At 41.0% G+C, this 18,373-nt stretch overlaps 1 protein-coding gene across 1 annotated transcript in view; it reads right to left on the reverse strand.

Moving 5' to 3' along the window:
* LOC309843189 (uncharacterized protein) overlaps positions 1 to 18,373 on the reverse strand; it is a 657,188-nt gene that overhangs the window by 267,024 nt on the left and 371,791 nt on the right. The window contains exon 7 of the mRNA XM_082688548.1: positions 11,748 to 11,858. The gene's annotated coding sequence lies outside the window, so the exon portion shown is untranslated. The remainder of the gene's footprint in view (positions 1 to 11,747; positions 11,859 to 18,373) is intronic.

Here is an 18,373-nt window from a genome sequence, read left to right on the forward strand (position 1 = left end):
GTGATCTCTCTCTTTCTATCAAATAAATAAATAAAATCTTAAAAAAAAAAAAGTGATTGCCAAGAGTGGATAATAATAAATTTGAGAATATAGGAATGCAGATACCAGTTTGAAAAGCACCAGTTTGGGTTATACACCAAGGAATGTGGATTTTTATCTTGGGTCAAAGTTATATACCTGGAAGTTTATATTTGCCAGAGTGATTTTAAATGATTTTCAATGGATTGCAAACATTAAAAATTGTGATATCTTATGTAAAAATTCAGAGATCTTTATTTGCTTATTTTTGCTTTTCCTGAAAAATAGAAACATCTAGCAATACTAAGCCCACATTCTTCATGGCACCCATGGCTAATGTGAAGTAGGGTTTGACCCTGTAATTTGGGGTAATCATGCTTCAACTTTCCACATGTGTTTTTTATTTTGGATTTCTTCCTTCATTCTTCCCTCATCAAATATCGCTGAGTACCAGGTGTCAAACATTTCTCTGGGTATTAGGGAAGCAGACACATCGGGGGGTCAGGAGCTCCCAGTTTAGCAAAGAAGATGAGTGGGCAAATAAATACATTTATCAGAATTATCAGCACTTTGCTAGAACTTTCGCATTGGTATGGGATAGGAAAAGTCAGACAGACCTGGCAAAGTCCTGAAAGGCTTCACATAGGAGATAGGAGCAGAATCTTAAACACCAAAGAGATAAGGCCCTCCTAAAAGAACAAATGGGAGAATGGGTTTTCCAAAAAGAGAGAAAAGGTGAGGAGGCCCTATATGGAGAAGAAACTGAAGAAAGCCTTCAGGGTTTGATGTAGAGTAAATAATGGTAGAAGATAAGAGTGGGGGATGAGGAGAAGTGAGTCTGAACTGGTGGGCTGGAGAGTTGGATCCGACAAGCTCTTGAACTAAGAAATGTACACTTCCTTACAAAGAACCCCATGGCTCTGTAAGTACAGACATTCAATATACATGGACAGTGATTTCAAAACTCTACAAATTCTAAAATTCAAAAAACTCTAAAGCACTCTACATTTTTTAGTCTACACAAGATTTTCTTAGAACTAAAAATAGGCACTAGAACATACTTCAAAATACTTTTCAAAATAAATGATTGGATACAAACAGGTAAAGAGTACTATTAGATTTATTTTACCTTTCCAGTATCCCAGAATGCTAAGGCTGAGAGTTACCCTGTCGAGTGTCCCACCTCCCAGTTAAGAAATGGAAGCACAGAGAGGGAGAAACTTGCCTGAGGTCACACAGGGAGTAGGAGTAGAGCCGGGTCTAGGCCTGAGTTTCTCCCCCTCCCTATTCTGGGTCCTAGATACAATCACTCCACTCAAGGGCTTCCTGTAGCATGGCCAAGCTGCTTTGCTGAGTCCTGTTTTCCATAACTCACTGCCTTTCTCAAAATTTCCTGTTTCCAGTGATTTTCATTAAAAAATTGGAATCGTGTTGCCCAGAGTGGGGAAAATTCTGGTTTAAAGGCAACATAAAATTGCTCTTAACTTTCTGATTCAAATCACCTAATTAGAGGCATTATGCTCTTTGAGACAAGTCACAAATCAGAAAAGAAACTCTGCAATGTTTTTGGACCACATCCCTGGGGGAGGGCTGTGGAGGAGTTGAGGTGAGGGGGGAGGGATTAATTAGGATGGAAAGGAGTCACAAATTACCCCTGCACAGTGGCTAGGATTGGGCCCCTCAACTTAAAGGTCTATAGGAAACACAGGCTGGCTGTCTGCTTGAACAAAACTCCTGCATGGAAAACTTTCTCGGCTTCTGCGTCTGGTTTTTCTCACTCTTTCCTTTTTCCCACTCAGTAGCATTTGAGTGGATTTGGAGAAAAGTCTTACACCACAGCACATGGGGAAGCAACGTTCAGAATAAGCACAGAATTTAAACCACTGAAGAGCACTGAGTAGAGAGTTAGGAAACGTGTGGGAGTCAACCAGTCTTCCAAGGAATTTCCTCATTTTCCAGCAAGCCAAGGGCAGTCCATCCTCCTTCTTTGTAGAGCCTGCATCTGCAAATCTGCCTGCTTGCTAATGTGGCCTAATGGTGCCATGTTTTCCACAACTGTGTGCTTTCTGTTGGTGATTTCACGGTTAAAAAGAGTGCCAGAGCACTGTCCAGTGTTCCTAAGGGCAGGAGAGCCACGGCATGCTTATGGAGAGAATGAACAGGTGAATCTTCAGTCAGATGTGAGTGATAACGTTGTTGAGCACCAAGTTCAATGTTAATGATTCGACAATAAATGTGAAGATGTCTTTACACAGAACCGAACATACAGTAAGATTATGAATTCATATGTTGACAAAGGTTTTGTGAACAGAGGCTCACAGAAACCTAACCCTGTATTTCCCCTGGGAGCAATGGCTCAGTGTTTGCTAATCTGGCACTTGTGGTGACCTTCTAGAATGCAACTTTACAAATTACAAGAACTGCCTGTAATTTATTGACAGGTCGAAAGTCCCCACTCCAGAGAGGCTTTCTTTGACTGCTCTATTTAAACCTGTGTATCTCCTCCCCTTCCCTGTCACTGTTTTTCTCTATGACACTAAGCACTTTCTGATATAAGATGGTTTGACTCTTTGTTTACTGTCTCCTCTAGAATGTAAGGTCTATGAAGGCAAGGGTATTTGTCTATTTAGTCCAATGTCTAAGTGCACAGCTGCAACAGTTGACAGTGCAGAGCATTAAGATGTTAAAATCATATAAAAAATGTTGGTACTTCCATTTGGGAAAAATGGAAGCATAATCAAAATTAACATACATGCTAACCACAAAATGATTCTCCCACTCCACAAATTAATTTGTTCACCACTAAAATTGATCTAATACAAGCAACATAAGAGAAGGGCAAATTTGGAAATTCTGAAATGGAATTTCTTCTACTAATAAATAATTCTTGATTCTGGGCACACGATAATGGAAAAAAAACAAAAAAAGAAAAAAAACAACCTGAATTTTGGAGTTGAACAAGGTTGAGTTTAAAGCTCTGTGGGCCAATTTTCAGTAATATGCCCCTAGAAAATTTCTCTTCAAAACTCTGTTTTCTTCCCTGTGAAACAGAGATAGTATCTGCCAAAACAGTTAATGCATGCTTAATACAAGTTATGTTCTATTAAAAAAAAAAGTGAATGAATGAGACTACACTCATACACTCATCAAGAGTTCTGGGAAGAAAACCAGTAAGCCTTGTTTCTCCTTCCATTGCTATCTTGGTAATATATTACTTTAGCCAAAATATGTACCTTTTGAGGGGCTTCATTCATAAAATAAAAGGGTAGATTCTAAGCATTTTGTGCATCATGTTCTGCTTTGAAAATATGAAAAAAGCTATGAATACTCTGTCTAGAAAAAAATGAATATTCAAATTTTGTACAACATTTCACTGACATAGTCAAGTGGTTCATAGAAATGCATCCGTAGTTTATAGATCTCAAGTTTAGGAAATGGCAGTCTTAGACTAGGAAGAGTAAGTTCTCCTTTAGATCTTAACATCTCTTTTCTTATCCATTCCCTAAGGAAAAAAAGTCCTGAGAATTTATCACATGCATGACATTGAATTGGGTGATAAGGGAAGAGCACAGAGGACATAATAAAAATAAGACTCAATTTACAGCTCTGATGTCTAGCAGAAGAGAGGGGACAGTCCAATATAGAAGGGAGGAATCTTAGGTAGGGGCCACATACTAGGCAAAAGTGGAGATATGAAAAGCATAGGAGATAGTTGGAGAAGAATAAATAGTTCTGGTCTCTAGCTGGGAATGCCTGTCTGGCTTGAACATATGCAGGTCATGGGAAAAACAAATCCTCTTACATTGTCAGCAAGCGCACAAGAGGATTGTCATCATCTGCCACTGAAGCTATGGCCTACCTCCACCACCTCCTGGTACCCTGTATCAGCCAGTGTTCAGCACTCCTGATGGCCAAGGATTGCTTGTTTTTCTTCTTTCCTCCCATGTCATCATACACTAAGTACCCAGATTGTACTAAACAGTTTTATACAGGTTGACTCATTTCCAAGTCCACTCATTCAGTTACTGGTGGAGCCAACATTAAAAATCCACAAAGTCTGACTCCAAATCCATTGTCCTTTACCCTGCACCAGGATGCTTTTGCCTTAATGTGCCCACCCTTAATGGTAATTGGTGGAATTTGAAAGGATACATTGGAAGGATGCAGAGTTGAGAAGCAACCTGGAGGCTTTTGGAAAGGGGTGATGGACATATGTCAGGATGTTCTATCAGTCATTGACCCCAAGTGAAGACTATACAATGATGAGAAGGGACAAGGACTTCAAACCATACTGCAGGCAATAAATACTACACCAGCATTACTACAAACAAATCTTATTTATACATCTCTTCATCAAATGTTCGATTATTATATAATTAAAACCAGTAACTATTATTATATTCATTTTGTAGATGTAGAGATGGGAGCTGAGAGATGGATGATTTGTTGAGTTCTTACTGTTAGTCAAGAAAAACCCAGACTTTGGACCCCAGGGTGAATGACTCTGCAGCCAGATTTTTCTCTACCATTGAACGCTGCCTTTCTGGTTGAAACACAATCTTTGCTGTGAAGAGAGAACTTTCCAGATGAACATTCCACTCTGCACATAAGAAAATCTTAAAGGTTTAGGGTGAGCCGATTGATTTCAAATGGTCCTTTTGAGTAGATACCTCCATAACTCCCAATTTTCAACTTGTTTTATAGACTTCTTCTGATTCCATACATCTTTCCTCTCCTTTTATATGAGGACATCTGGGTTTCCAACTGGAATTCCTTCTCTACCAGTCAGAACCTTGACTGGACAGGAAATTAAGTTCCTTCTCTTGATTTCGCATGTTTGCCAGCTGTCCCTTCTGTTTCCCTTTTACAGCCCAGAGATACGCATGCACAGACCTTCTCTAGTCTAGTCAGGGAGAAACAACACTCCTACCTGTCAGCTGAACCTGAAGAATGGCCCTACAGAAGTCTCTACAGCCACTGCCTTCCACATATCCTGCTCTCCACTACCAGTCAGCCAATTAGTATTTCCACATTAAGAGCACCAACATATCTCATCTTGGTACCTCTACTATGCTATCACCATCATCTGTGACTCTCTAACCTCAAAGAGGGCTAACCAACTGGCCCAAAGCTTAGTCACCTTTTAAAAAAAACGAGCTCAAATACCTCTTCCTACAAGAAGTCTTCACTGATCTCCTCCAATGGATATTAATCTTTCCATAATCTTTCCCTCTTAGATCACCCTCAGCTGTGTACTTCTTTCTATTACCTTACATTAAATTATCAAAAGTTATAAAAATGTCTCATCTCCTTGACTTAACTACTTGACCCCTCTATTTTCTCATGACAAGAATTACATGGGATTAATGTTTGATTCCCTACAACACGATACCTTAAATTTACTAGTTAAATGCCTCACCAAAAATTATCATCTTCATAATGTCTTTAATTTAACAAGCACTTATTTTGAGCCACATATTTTTCATGTATTGTTTCTAGTCCTTGTACTAACCCTGCAGGGTATTTTTCATTATCCTCCTTGTTCAACTAAGGAAACCAAAACGTGGTCAGCCAATAAGTGGAAGAGGAAGACTTCAAAATTTAGTCTGCGCTTCCAGAGCCTTTGATTGTGACACTGTAGTTTGGTGCTGCTGAAAACTTAACTCAGAATAAGTAAGGTACTTCATGGATTCAGTGGCATCTCTAAACTTTGATCCTCCACCCCCCTACCATGTGAAACAAAATTAAGATCAGTGAAAAGTTCCCTGAGCACCTCAAATCATTGTCCCTATATAAAAGGCATTCATTTTGAGAAATAGTATAGTGTGACGTTCATGAACACAAATTCTGAAGCCAGACCGCTTAAATGTTGACTCTGCTATTTGGCTAGCTTGGTGCTCTTGGGAAGTTCTTTAACTCCTCTGTATCTCATTTCTCTATTTGTAAATGAGCATTATCATCATCACCATCCCTGCTTCCAAAAGCCTTTGGTGAGAATTAAGTGGGTGATATGAATATAGTGCTCAGGAATGGGCTTGTTTAGTTTAGTTATTACCAATGGGCCAGCAGCTACAAATGGCTGGCATGAAGGTAGGATACAATCTTCAGATGATTGTAACTGTAATTGCTTCTTATAGTATATTCTGAAGCAGTCATTTATAGCAAAAATTTAAAATGTTTTAGATTATACATGCACACACACACACACACACACAATGTAGATTCCTACCTCCTCTTAGAAAATCAGAAGATCTATTAACTCTGAACACCTATTGCTTCCTGGCCATAAGCCAATGGGGCTGAGTAATAACTTGCCCAACTTAAAAAAAAAGTCTCAGGTGCATCACTGGGGCCCTGATTTCCCTGTTGCCCTGGGCTTAGCCACTTCCTTTAGCCGTGTTCTGTGCTCTTGAACAAGTGATTCCTGTGTTCCATCCTTGCTAAGAATATTTCGAAGTGTTATCTAATCTACCGTATGCTTCAGTGAGTCGAGTTATCAAATTTTCCAGTCCAAACCCAATTTGAAATGATAAACTGGGCAATCATTCACATTAGCTAACTGATAAGAAAAATAGGTATTAGAACAGATAAAACCTGGGGGAAGAAAAACCCAACAGCAGACATGGCCCTCCAACACAATGAACCACCATATTCAAAATCACACTCCAAATGTAGCATTGCAATGTAGTATCATCCTACATGAATGCTTGCTTATTAAGAAGGAGCCCCTACCACCTCCCATGTTAAGGCCTTCCTCAATATTTTATCTTCTTAGTAGGTCTGCTCCAATCTCCCTCAGCCATACTGTACACTGTATACCAAACCAGAAGGAATGTCTTAACTCCCTTATCTCCTAGAGCACAATTTAAGAAATTCTACTCTCATCCTGATTGCAGCCTTGTCCACCAGGCTGAGAGTCTCTGAAGCACAGGGTACTGTAGAACTTGCTGTGTGCCCCTTAGGGCTAAGCAGAGTGTCTTGGAGTTATTTGATAATTATATATTTGAGTGAATTTTAAGAAAATTAAAACTATCCATTTTTCTAGTCTACCTAAGCAGACAGTATGAAATATAATTGTTCTCATATATTTCAATCACATTTAAAAATTTTTTTTCAAAAAGTACTGGGTATGTAAATGTGCCAATTCCCATAAGAAATATCCATTTTTATTACTTTTCCCTTAGAACTAAACATGCCCAAGCCATGAATTGGCTTCCTCTATTTTTTTCTGCTTCAACTCCTGATACCAGTTTTCCAGTTTTTTATTCAGTTTTTTCAAAGATTTTATTTATTCATTTGTCAGAAAGCAAGAGAGAGAGTGAGAGCACACACAAGTAGGGGAGCAGCAGAGGGAGAGGGAGAAACAGGCTCCCTGCTCAGCTGAAAGCCTGATGCAGGACTCGATCCCAGGATCCCGGGATCATGACCTGAGCAGAAGGCAGACATTTAACCTACTGAGCCACCCAGGCACCCCAGTTTTCCAGTTTTCTAAATAAAGTCTTACATTCATCCACCAGGTCTTACCTTGCACCTCACCTCCTCTGAAAAGCTTCCTATATCTAAGACTAGATTTAAATCTCTCCCTTGCTGGGCACCTGGGTGGCTCAGTGGGTTAAACCGCTGCCTTCGGCTCAGGTCATGATCTCAGGGTCCTGGGATCGAGTCCCGCATCGGGCTCTCTGCTCAGCAGGGAGCCTGCTTCCCTCTCTCTCTCTCTGCCTGCCTCTCTGTCTCCTGGGATCTCTCTCTGTCAAATAAATAAATAAAATCTTTAAAAAAAAAAAAAAAAAAAATAAATCTCTCCCTTGAGCCCCTACAGCTTCCATGCACTGTCGCGCTATGAAAATTCCCTAGACCATCACCTCTGTAAAGGCCGTGATTATGCCCCATTCACCACTGAGATCCCTTGAATAGACTAAATGCTCACAGAATATTTACTGACTGACAAAAAAAATTAAGGAATGAATCAACAACTGAGCGAGTGTATTTCCAAGGTAGTTGTAGGAGCCCGATTCTAAGTTGTCATCATCATTATCAGAAATGTTAAACACAGGGGAGCTGAGCTGAGAAATGCTTTGGCCAACCCTGCCGTCTGTCGCTCCCATCACTGGCTGCCTGAGCTCCAGCCCTTCACCCATTATATACCCACCGAACTTTCCCGAAGCTGACCCCATGCAGGCAGGGCTGGGGGCGGGGGTTGTTTTCCAGCCTCACCAACCTAATTGTTCTTCATTTCCTGCCTGTAAATGGTACAAGGTGTGGAGTTGTACCTCCCAATGTCCCAATTTCAATCATTTGTCTACATTAATCGACACTAATGGCTTTTACAAATGTAAGTCTTTAAGCTCCAGTAAGTTACATGTGTTTGAGAAGACCATTGCAAGAACGCTTCCAGGAAAATGTTCCCCAAATATCCTGAAAGCAGGGAGAGAGCCCAGCATTCCAAAGCCCTGTGCCTTTGCTCAGCAATCCCTCAAGAGATTGGGTTGTTATTATTAATAAAGTGTGACTTTCTCCAAATGAAAGAACAAAACCCTGTGTTTTGCATGGAAAAGACAGGCACAACAAGAACCAGATCCCATCAGTTCATTCGACACCAAAAGTGGCATGTATTTAACTTCCATCTTTTCTAAAAAATATTTTTAAGGAATATGATGGCATTAGATAAGATTTTTAAAATATTTTTGTCCTTGAGCCCAAGATTAGACTATTCTGTTGTCATCTTGGAAGAGCCACTGTCAGTCTTTTTTCATTGTTATTGTATTCAGCCTAATAGAGTCTCATATCCTCTTTACTCATGGAATGTTATACCATAAATATACCTTTCTGGCTATAATCACAGTTTTAAGAGTTACTATTTATTTTAATACATAAGGTTTAATATATTTAACCACTGCCTATTATTAAACATTAAAATATAAGACCAATAATTTTTAAAAAAAAACAATAATTAAGAAAGTAAGCGATGGATTAGAAAAAAATACAATACATAGCAGCTATAAAGATTATAAAAGATTCCTTACTCATCTTGGCATTAGCTATCTGATTAGCACCCTTCCTGAGAATTCACAAATATATTCATTCTGGGAAGCAGACACAGGAAGACAAAATTCTGTTGATAAGAATAGACTGCAGGAAAGAATATTTTTTAATAATTTTTTTAAAACTATAGGTGAAATAATAAATGTGAATAATTCCAAGTCCCACAATTAAAAGGCAGTCTCTAATTCACAGAAAAAAAGTCAAAAAATCGAATTATATATTATTTACTTAAAACAGTATTGCCAAGATTAATTACCTGATACAACTAGAAAATAGTTTCAGAATTACATTGTCTTAGCCTGAATTCCCCCCCAAAGTAGATACTAAAACAAGAGCTAATGCGCAAATAGTTCATTTGAGAAGTGAGCCTACAAGTCAGAGTTAGGATCAGTGCAAATGAAACACACAGAGAGAAGATTAATAGGATGCATGATTATTGATTTTGTCACTGCTATGGATAAGACACTTGATCCTGCCAGGACTCCTAAGGAGCCCTCTAAAACGTATCTCAGAGCTCTGTCCCAGGGGTGTGAGTGAAGGAAGAATTTGTATTCACTGGCTCTCCATCCCATTGGACAATCATAACCCCAAAGAAATTAACTCATTCAGACACAGACCTTTCCTGGCTTTGTCAGTTAAAATAATACTGCTCCCTGTTGATTGAACTGGTTGTCACAGCAGCACCTGAGGTAAGTCCTGCTGAAAGGACCTGAAGTGTCTCACAAGAGGTATCTGGTAACAGTCCATCCTTGGCATTGTTCAGATTTGCTCATGTGTTCCATTAAATTCATAACCTTCAAGGAGGTAGCTAACTGCTCTTCTGCAAGTGAAAAAAGCTAAGGTTCTCATAGTCACAGCTATCCCAAGCCCTAATTAGTATTCATCATCTCCCTTCCCCCAACACCCTCTACAGATTTCCCTCACTCCCAGCCAACATTTCAGCTGGTTGAGGCTACTTTCCTGGTGAACTGTCTCAGGACATCATCCCTAAGAGAACTAAGGCCTCCACTGCTCCCATGCATGGTTTATTTTGGTTGTCAGCTCACCATTACCATTGTGCATGGCAGATGGATCCGTTGGTTCCTGACAAACTCAGCCCTGCCTCTGTTCTGCTGCAGCAACTCTAACTCCTCTTGGTAATTAGGGTCCATTACCCCCACCAGTATAGCAACTCTCGTCTTTGCCTATTGGTCCAATGATAGAGGAGCCCAAAATGGCCAGTAGGGTGTTTCCAGTCTTACCAACTGTATGAAATTTGAAGTTCAGTTTGAAGTTAGTGGAAATATTACTGTGTCTCATGGTAGAAGTGCCTTCTCCCACCTATGCTTGGGAACTAGAGCCTTTAATCCGTCAGATTCTGCTGATTGAGCCCCAAAATTCATCCTGAAGATCTACATTTTAGGAGATCTACCATAACCAGCTCTCTTAGCCTGGGTTCCCCCAAAGGCAAAAGCCAAAACCAAATCTTGTATGCAGGTAGGTTTATTTAGGAAGTAATTCTAGAAAGGAGGGATGAGGGGCAGGAGAAAAGTGGAAAAAGAGAGAGATGGAGGAAGAGAAGAATGGAGAGAGAGCCAACACAACGATGTATTGTTGATTGGGTCATCACTATGTTAGACAGGTGCTTCATAAATCTATTTTGAAATTGTCCACTCAGGAGTCAAAGAGAGAAGAATTTCTATCACGTTAATGGTTAATTTTCTCTTTCCATAAAACTAAGTCACTAATTGTTGCCAAAAGTCCCTTTCTTTAAAACCCTACATTCCTGACATGCAGCATAAGCTAATTTTATTTTATTGTCCGGGTCAGAGACATTTTCCTCTATCAGATGTCATTTTCTATTCTTCTTGCCATGAACTTCTAAATTATCCTGCCTCAAAGCTCCAGAATTCTACTTCTGTCAAGTTCCAGGACTCTGACAACCCTCCTCCCTATTCAGTGCAACTTCCAGTGGTTCCCATGGTGTCCCTGTTTCCGAAGAGGCTTTGCTTCTCCTCCTCTAGCTCTCCCTGACCACTCTCCATGCATTATGAATGAATGTCATGCTTCCCCCACCCCTCAACCCATTATAGACCAGAACATATTGTGATGCTAAAAATCGTTGCCAAAAATTCCTGGCTATGATCACATTGAACCCTGAAGAAAACATTTTATTTTCCAGATAGACTGAAAAATAGCATAAACTCCAACAAGTGAGTTTTAACTTCTTCCCAAAGAATTTCTGGCTTAAGAGAGCACTGGAGGGACTCAGAACACATGGGTTTGAGTATGGCCCTGACACACCAGAGAAGGGATGGAAACCAAAGCTCTAAAGGGTAAAACTATTTTCCCATCTATGAAATCAAGTGTAAGATATATTTATCTGTTGAGTTTCTAAGAGGTTCAAATGCAAAATTAACTAACATTTGCCTATCTTATCATTATCTCATACATCATCAATATGGTGTTATCGCATTATTGTTAGTTTAAGTATAAACTGGTCAAAACACCTACCTACTGGTCTTCTTCAACACACGTTTATTGAGAACTACTATTTTCCAGGTCTGGATGTAAATTTCAGTGCCTATTAATAAAGGTTATTTAACAAATCGTAATGAAACTCTGTTCCTTCTGTATGGTTAGCTTGGACTACCTTAACAAAATACCATATTCTGGGTGGCTTAAGCAACAGAAAATTGTTTTCTTACAGTTTTAGAAGCTAGAGGTCCTGCATCAAGGTGCTGGAAGATTCAGTTTCTGGTGAGACTCTCCTCCCAGCAGGTGGCTGTCTTCTGGCTCTGTCCTCACACAGCTTTCCCCTGCATTAGTACAAAGAGAAAGAGGGATCTGTGTGTCTCTTCCTCTTCTTATGAGGACATCAATCATAGTGGACTAAGAACCCTCCTTTATGACCTCATCTAACCTTAATTACCTGGGGGAGGCTCTATCTCCAAACACAGTCACACTGGCGGTGAGGGCTCCAACATATGAAATTTAAGAGTCAGAATTCAGTCCATAACATCTGAGCTTGCAATATAAAACAAAAGAAAGAGAGCTAGAAAGATCCCCCCATCTTTTTTTCAGATTCATGCATTGAAAATAATTCCTGGGGTCTGTTTGTTAGAAGAGAACCACCTCTCAATCCAAAGCCACCTCTGCCTTAAAACCCTCACCCAGGGAAGCCATTTGGCCACTGCTTTTCTGGGCCTTCCCCCAGGCTGGGCCTCCGGCCTTCCTCACAGCCGAGCACTGGCTGCAGCTCTGTTGTATACGCCTTAGTCTTAGACCAGAAGAGGCTCATTTTTGCTTTCTTTGCTTAAGTTTCAGAATCTGCCTCTCTCCCTGGCTCCCCTAATTCCCCCAACCCCACTACTGTTCCTCTCTCTTCCCCGGGTGCCAGCAAACTACAGAAAGTCTGGAAATGCAAGGAAAATGGTTTGTTTATTTGAACTTTTGGATTAACGACTAGACCCAATGTGTAAGTATGGAGATACTTCAACTAAGGTGTCTGGAGACTGAAGAAAAGTATATTGAATATCTATACTGAATATATATATTTCCCTACTCGAAAAAGTAGATAATATACTGTTTTAAAATAAGCTTATTCTATTATTCAGTTATTATTATCATATTATTATAGTATTATTATTATTATCAGTTATTATTCTATTATTATTCTCATTCAGTCTTCTGAGTTTTGGGTATCTTTTTAAGGGGTATCTTTTCCCCTTCTCCCTTCCACCTGGCTCTTGTCTCCTGGGTCTCCGTGTGCCTTCCCCACATTGTGCCTCTCTGCTCCTCTCTTCCTCGGAGCCTCTTCCTCTGCCCTGGCTCTTGCGTCATCTCTGTCTTCCCGTTTCTCCATCCTGAAGTCTTCCCTCCCCTCTCCATTCTCCTGCCTCTGTCCTGCTCCTTCTCTTCCACAGACACCCTCTGATTGCGGCTCTGCCTTCATAGTTTCAGCACAGCATTTTGACCTGAGAACCTTTTCCCAATTTCCTGCCATATTAACAGTGAAGTTTAGAGGAGAGTAGGGCAGAGTCTCCTATGAACAGAGGAGTTGCTAAATGAGTAAATGAGCCCCCTCACTGAAAGAGTTCAAGAAATGCGGTCTTCTCATCGTAAGCTGTAACAAGAGTGGTGTGTGTCTAGGCTGGTCACAGGGACTCAGTCCCCAGCCAGACGGAGACACATTTATTGAAGGCAGACAGGATCCTGCAGAGGACTCTCAACCGAAAGTCAGGAGCTCTGCAGGCAAAGCAGAGATCTGATATTAACAAAGTCTTCAGAAAGTCCCTGGACCTCTCTGGGCTTTAGTTGTCTCAGCTCTAATACAAGGGAGTTGGAGTGATGGTTTTTAGGAACCTTCTGGCTTTGAATTGATGACTATGATTTCTCCTTCATGTAGTAGTATATTCCAAATATATAATAAAAAAATATGTCATCAATGAATACAGATGCCAGCCTGTATGTATATAAAACATACATGCAAATATGTGTGAGTGTATATGTATATAAAACATAACATGCATATACACACACAAACACACACATTCTTTGGAGGAAACACTCCAGAAAGCCATTCTGGGCCTTCTTTCTTACACACTACAACGGGCCCTGGATGGGAAGAGACTTTACTTACCTAAAACACTAAGATTCAAGAAAGACTTTGGAAAACATATCACAGTGAAAACAAGGTTAAGATATGGAATTCTTGGAGGTGGTATTTTTGGAATTTGTTTTATAATAAAATATAGGCATTGTACTTTAAGACTAAATCAGAGGGATGCCCAGGTGGCTCAGTCAGTTAAGCATCTGCCTTTGGCTCAGGTCGTGATCACAGCCAGGGCTCTGGGATGGAGTCCTACATCAGGCTCCTTGCTCAGTGGGGAGCCTGCTTCCCCCTCTGTGGCTCCCCCTGCTTGTTGTGTGCACGATCCCTCTATCTCTCTCTGATAAATAAAATTTATCTCTCTTAATAAATAATTTATCACTCTTAATAAATAAAATTTTTTTTAAAAGACTAAGTCATATATTTGAGTCCTGATTCATAAATACTTTAAAGGTGGTGTTTATTTAAATGCTAATGATCAGGGGCACCTGGGTGGCTCAGTGGGTTAAAGCCTCTGCCTTCAGCTCAGGTCATGATTCCGGGGTCCTAGATTGAGCCCCGCATTGGGCTCTCTGCTCAGCAGGGAGCCTGTTTCCCTTCCTCTCTCTGCCTGCCTCTCTGCCTACTTGTGATCTCGGTCTGTCAAATAAATAAATAAAATCTTTTAAAAAATTAAAAAATAAATGCTAATGATCCACTAGATTTGAAAAGTAAAATGAAATTAGCAAATTACATTAATGGATAGTAATTATGGAGAGAAATATGTTCTATAAACTATATTCCCTTTATAAAAATATACCCACATATGATTGGCCACACTGGGTGTTTGAAAGCTAAACATACAGGCCCCAAGGAAGGAATAACATCATTAATTAATTAATTTAATTTAATATTTGCAAATGTCCACCATGAACCTGCATTCTAAAGAAATTGGCTATGGCTCTTGCCCTTCTAGAGATGTAAGATATACAAATAAAAATGCATAAACTGTATTGTGATCTGCTTTGAAAGACAGGACATGAGGCAATACAGTAGCAAACATGGACGATGGGAGTGGGAATACTGGGTGTAGAAGACATGACAGTCTGGCGGGGGGCGGGATGCGGTCCTGGATGCCTCCTCCATCTTGCAGGCCAAGATGGAGGACCAGCAGTGTGGAATAAGGCTGTATCTCCAGAGTAACTGGCCTCCTGTATGGAGGGGCCATTCAGAGCTGCTTCCTATGGCTACTAGCCACTTTCCCTGTGCTCGGACACTTGCCCTGTCCTCTGCTGCCAAAGGTGGCAAATCTAGATCTCTCTCTCCCCTACACCCGTCAGCTCCTCAAGGCCCTGGAGAGCCTGCTAACTGCTCAGCCTTCTCTCTGACACCTCAGATTTTGCCGAGGCCTCTCCTCCACTGTGTGCCATGGTCCCTGTCCTGCCCCATGGCTCTTCCCCTTGCTACTGCAGGTCCTGTGACAAGCTTGCTGACTCTTAAACCAGTGACTTTCCACACCTCCTCAGGGGCCTCTGGGAAATAGGAGTCACCTGATCGTACAACACAGGAAGGACAGGTGGTTTGGAAGAGCCAAGTTCTGGTCCCCCACCTGCCTCTGTAATTGTGCACACATAAGCCAGAAGGAGAGCCTTTTTCCCCAGTATCACTCACCTAACACCTACTACCGCTCCCCACTCTGGGCTGAGATGCAAAGAGAGGTCAGGGCACAATCAGCCTATCTCTCCTGACTCGGCCACATGTCTCCTTCCCAGAGTGTCTCCAGCTGGAGGCAGAGGCCTCAGGGCTCTCATTTCCTGCACATGTGTTCTTCCACATTAACACAGCAAACCTGTGGGCCTGGATGCCACAGGTGGAAGGAGTAACTTTTCTACAATTAGGGAAGAAACTGTGATTTAAGAAGTTGGATTCTTCATATGATAAAGGAATTTAGAAAATCCTCTCTGTTGTTGCCAACTCAATTCCAATCCCCCCATTCTTCCTGACTATAGATCCCCGCTTTTGTTCCGAGGCATCATGTGCCGGTGAAAAGTGCTCTCCTCCCCAGATCCAAGGGTTGGCAGGGCTGGCCATGCAGCCAAGTCCTCACCAATGAGCTAGGAGTACGGTTCTCCTTTAAAAACAAAACAAAAACCAATTAATAAATAAATAAGTACAAAACAAAACAAAACAAAAAACAGCTTAACTGGTGTTTGTTTTTGGTGTCTGCCCTTTGTCTTTCCCCCTTCCTCCTGCCAGGAATGCAGAGATGTTGCCTAGCAGTGCGGTAACCAGCTTGCAAGCTCTGAGGAAGGGTAATAGGAAGCTGCCGGGAGCCTGGGTCTGGGTCAGGCCTGGTTCCATGAAACCATCAGAACCGCTGGGAAGGTGGAGTTGGGGGTGGGCGGTGGGGGTGGGGTGGCAAAGGATTGCCTTATGTGATTGTGGGGGCTGTCTAGGAAAGTCTGCATCCAGTAAGGCAGCCCATCAGGAAGGGCGGACTGGGACACTGGCACCCGAACAAGCTGTGATCCACAGGTGAAATTTCTGTTCCCTCAGGGAAGACTCCGTTCTTCTCTTAAAGTCTTTCAAAGGACTGAGTCAGGCCCACCCAGATTATGGAGGATAATCTTCCTTACTTAAAGTAAACTGATTATAGATTCTAATCACGTCTACAAAATACCTTCACCAGCACAAGATTAGCATGTGAGTGAATAACCGGGGATGGGAGCCTAGCCAAGTGGACACACAAAACCACCCACCATGGGGTCCCCAACCACATGATGATGCCAACACATTAACTCTGGATTTGTTGTTATGCAGAATAACAAAAACAAAAACAAAACAAAACCAACCAACAAACAAAAACGGTTTCAGTCTCAGTAGCCAGGTTTGGGTTGCACTCAACCAAAGGCAAGTCCTAATCAGGATACATTCTTCCTCCACAAAACCAGCTTTGAAGCTTTTAACTTTCTAAGGACTCAAACAAATATCTGATTTTTAATTCAAAACTAAGCAACAACCTTGTTGTAGGAAGGCACTCGGCTTTTCCCCTAAAGATCTGAAATCCACTGCTTCTAGAGTGAGAAGGCCTGCAGGCCAGAAGATTTATAACATATGAGAATACAACTAAACATTTTTTACCAAAAAAAAAAAAGTATCCCCATTATAATATATATTTTTATAATATATATACTTTTCTACTTACGTAGAAAAATAATTTGATCAAGGCTGGAACCCAGAACTGCTTGAAGCTAAAACCTATCCCCTTTCTTCGATGCCGTGTAAGAACAAAACTCTCTGCTTGGCCATTTCGGGGAAAGAGAATCGCCAACAAAGCCATCTGGTGAATTTCTTTAGAACTCTGTACTCCTAAGCATGAGCATCATAAAACTACTGCCAGTCATAGTCAGCTAAATCAGATGGATTCAATATTAATTCACTCTCACTCTATCAGTATTGAAATCTCAGCCTTTATGTCTTATTCAGAATGACAGATGTAGGTTCATCTATGGCTGTATGGAAAAAAAAAAGAAAAGAATATTAAAGCTGATCACATCTCAGTGCTAGCTCTCAGAACCCACAAACACATGGCCTGGGGCAGGGGGAGGGGTTAGCCAGAGCTTTGCTGTTTGTACTTGTTCTTGTCCAGTGAGCATGTCAAGATGGGACCATTAATTTATCTGTGTCAACTTGATTTTGAAAACATTGGTGCTGACCTGCCAAGACAGTATGGACCCTCCCTTCCCCCCAAAGACCCTTGATAATAAAGAATCCTTATATGTTCACAGAGTTTTATGGGATCTTTCATTTAGCCCCACAAACAACTTTAAGAGCTGGGGAGCGGAAAGATTTTGATCCCCATTTTATATACAAGGAAACAGCGTCAGACACAAAATGACTCACTTGAGTTCACATGGCAAGTAAACCACAACACCCTCGGTGCTCCCTGGGAAAGAAAGAGAGGAAAAAACAGCATCATAGAGTACTTAGAAAAATCTTTTAGAAGTTGAATGAAACTTGGGACAGACTATCTTGCTTATGATGAGACGCCAATGAATGTGAAAGAGGGTAGTCCTCTGCTTCACTTCTAACGGGAAGACCAAGATTTACAGAGTCTGCCCAGACCCATGTACATTGCACTATTTCAAATGTTACTTTCTTGTGAGGTCATTGAGAGACAGTGTTGGGGAAGCCAGGCATGTCTGTCTGGTTATTATCCTTTATATGTTATTAAATAAAAATTCATGTCTGAATTGTTCTAAGGCCATGTTTTCAGAGCCCATTACCTCTTGGGCCAAGTTAGGGGTGTGGCAAGAACACTTAGTCACTAATGAGGTCCCCTGTGGGTGGTCATGAATGGCAGGAGAAGATTAAAAGTTCACCCTTTTCCATGGGCTAAAAATGAAACTAGACCTAACCCAGAGATAGGCACAGCATATCCTCTCATATTATTTCCTTCTGATCCTGTCCCAGAAGAAGATAATAGTAATTTGCATTTGCCTGGCACTTACACTTCCCACTTAATAGGGAACCCGAACTTAAGTGGGAGATCAGGGAAGAGGTCTCTGAAGCAGTAACTTTTGAGTTTATCCCTGAAGCTAAAAACCACCTCCTTTCTGCTACATTGAGTATTGGCTAAAGTTGCTTCTTAGCTGCCAGTGGCAGAAGAATCATGACAGCCCTCTGAAGTGGATGTGTTTAGAAGTCACTTCCATAAGAATAATCATTATAAAACCTGCCAGT

This window comes from Mustela nivalis (assembly GCF_964662115.1).
Source record: "Mustela nivalis genome assembly, chromosome: 10".
Lineage (NCBI taxonomy): Eukaryota > Metazoa > Chordata > Mammalia > Carnivora > Mustelidae > Mustela > Mustela nivalis.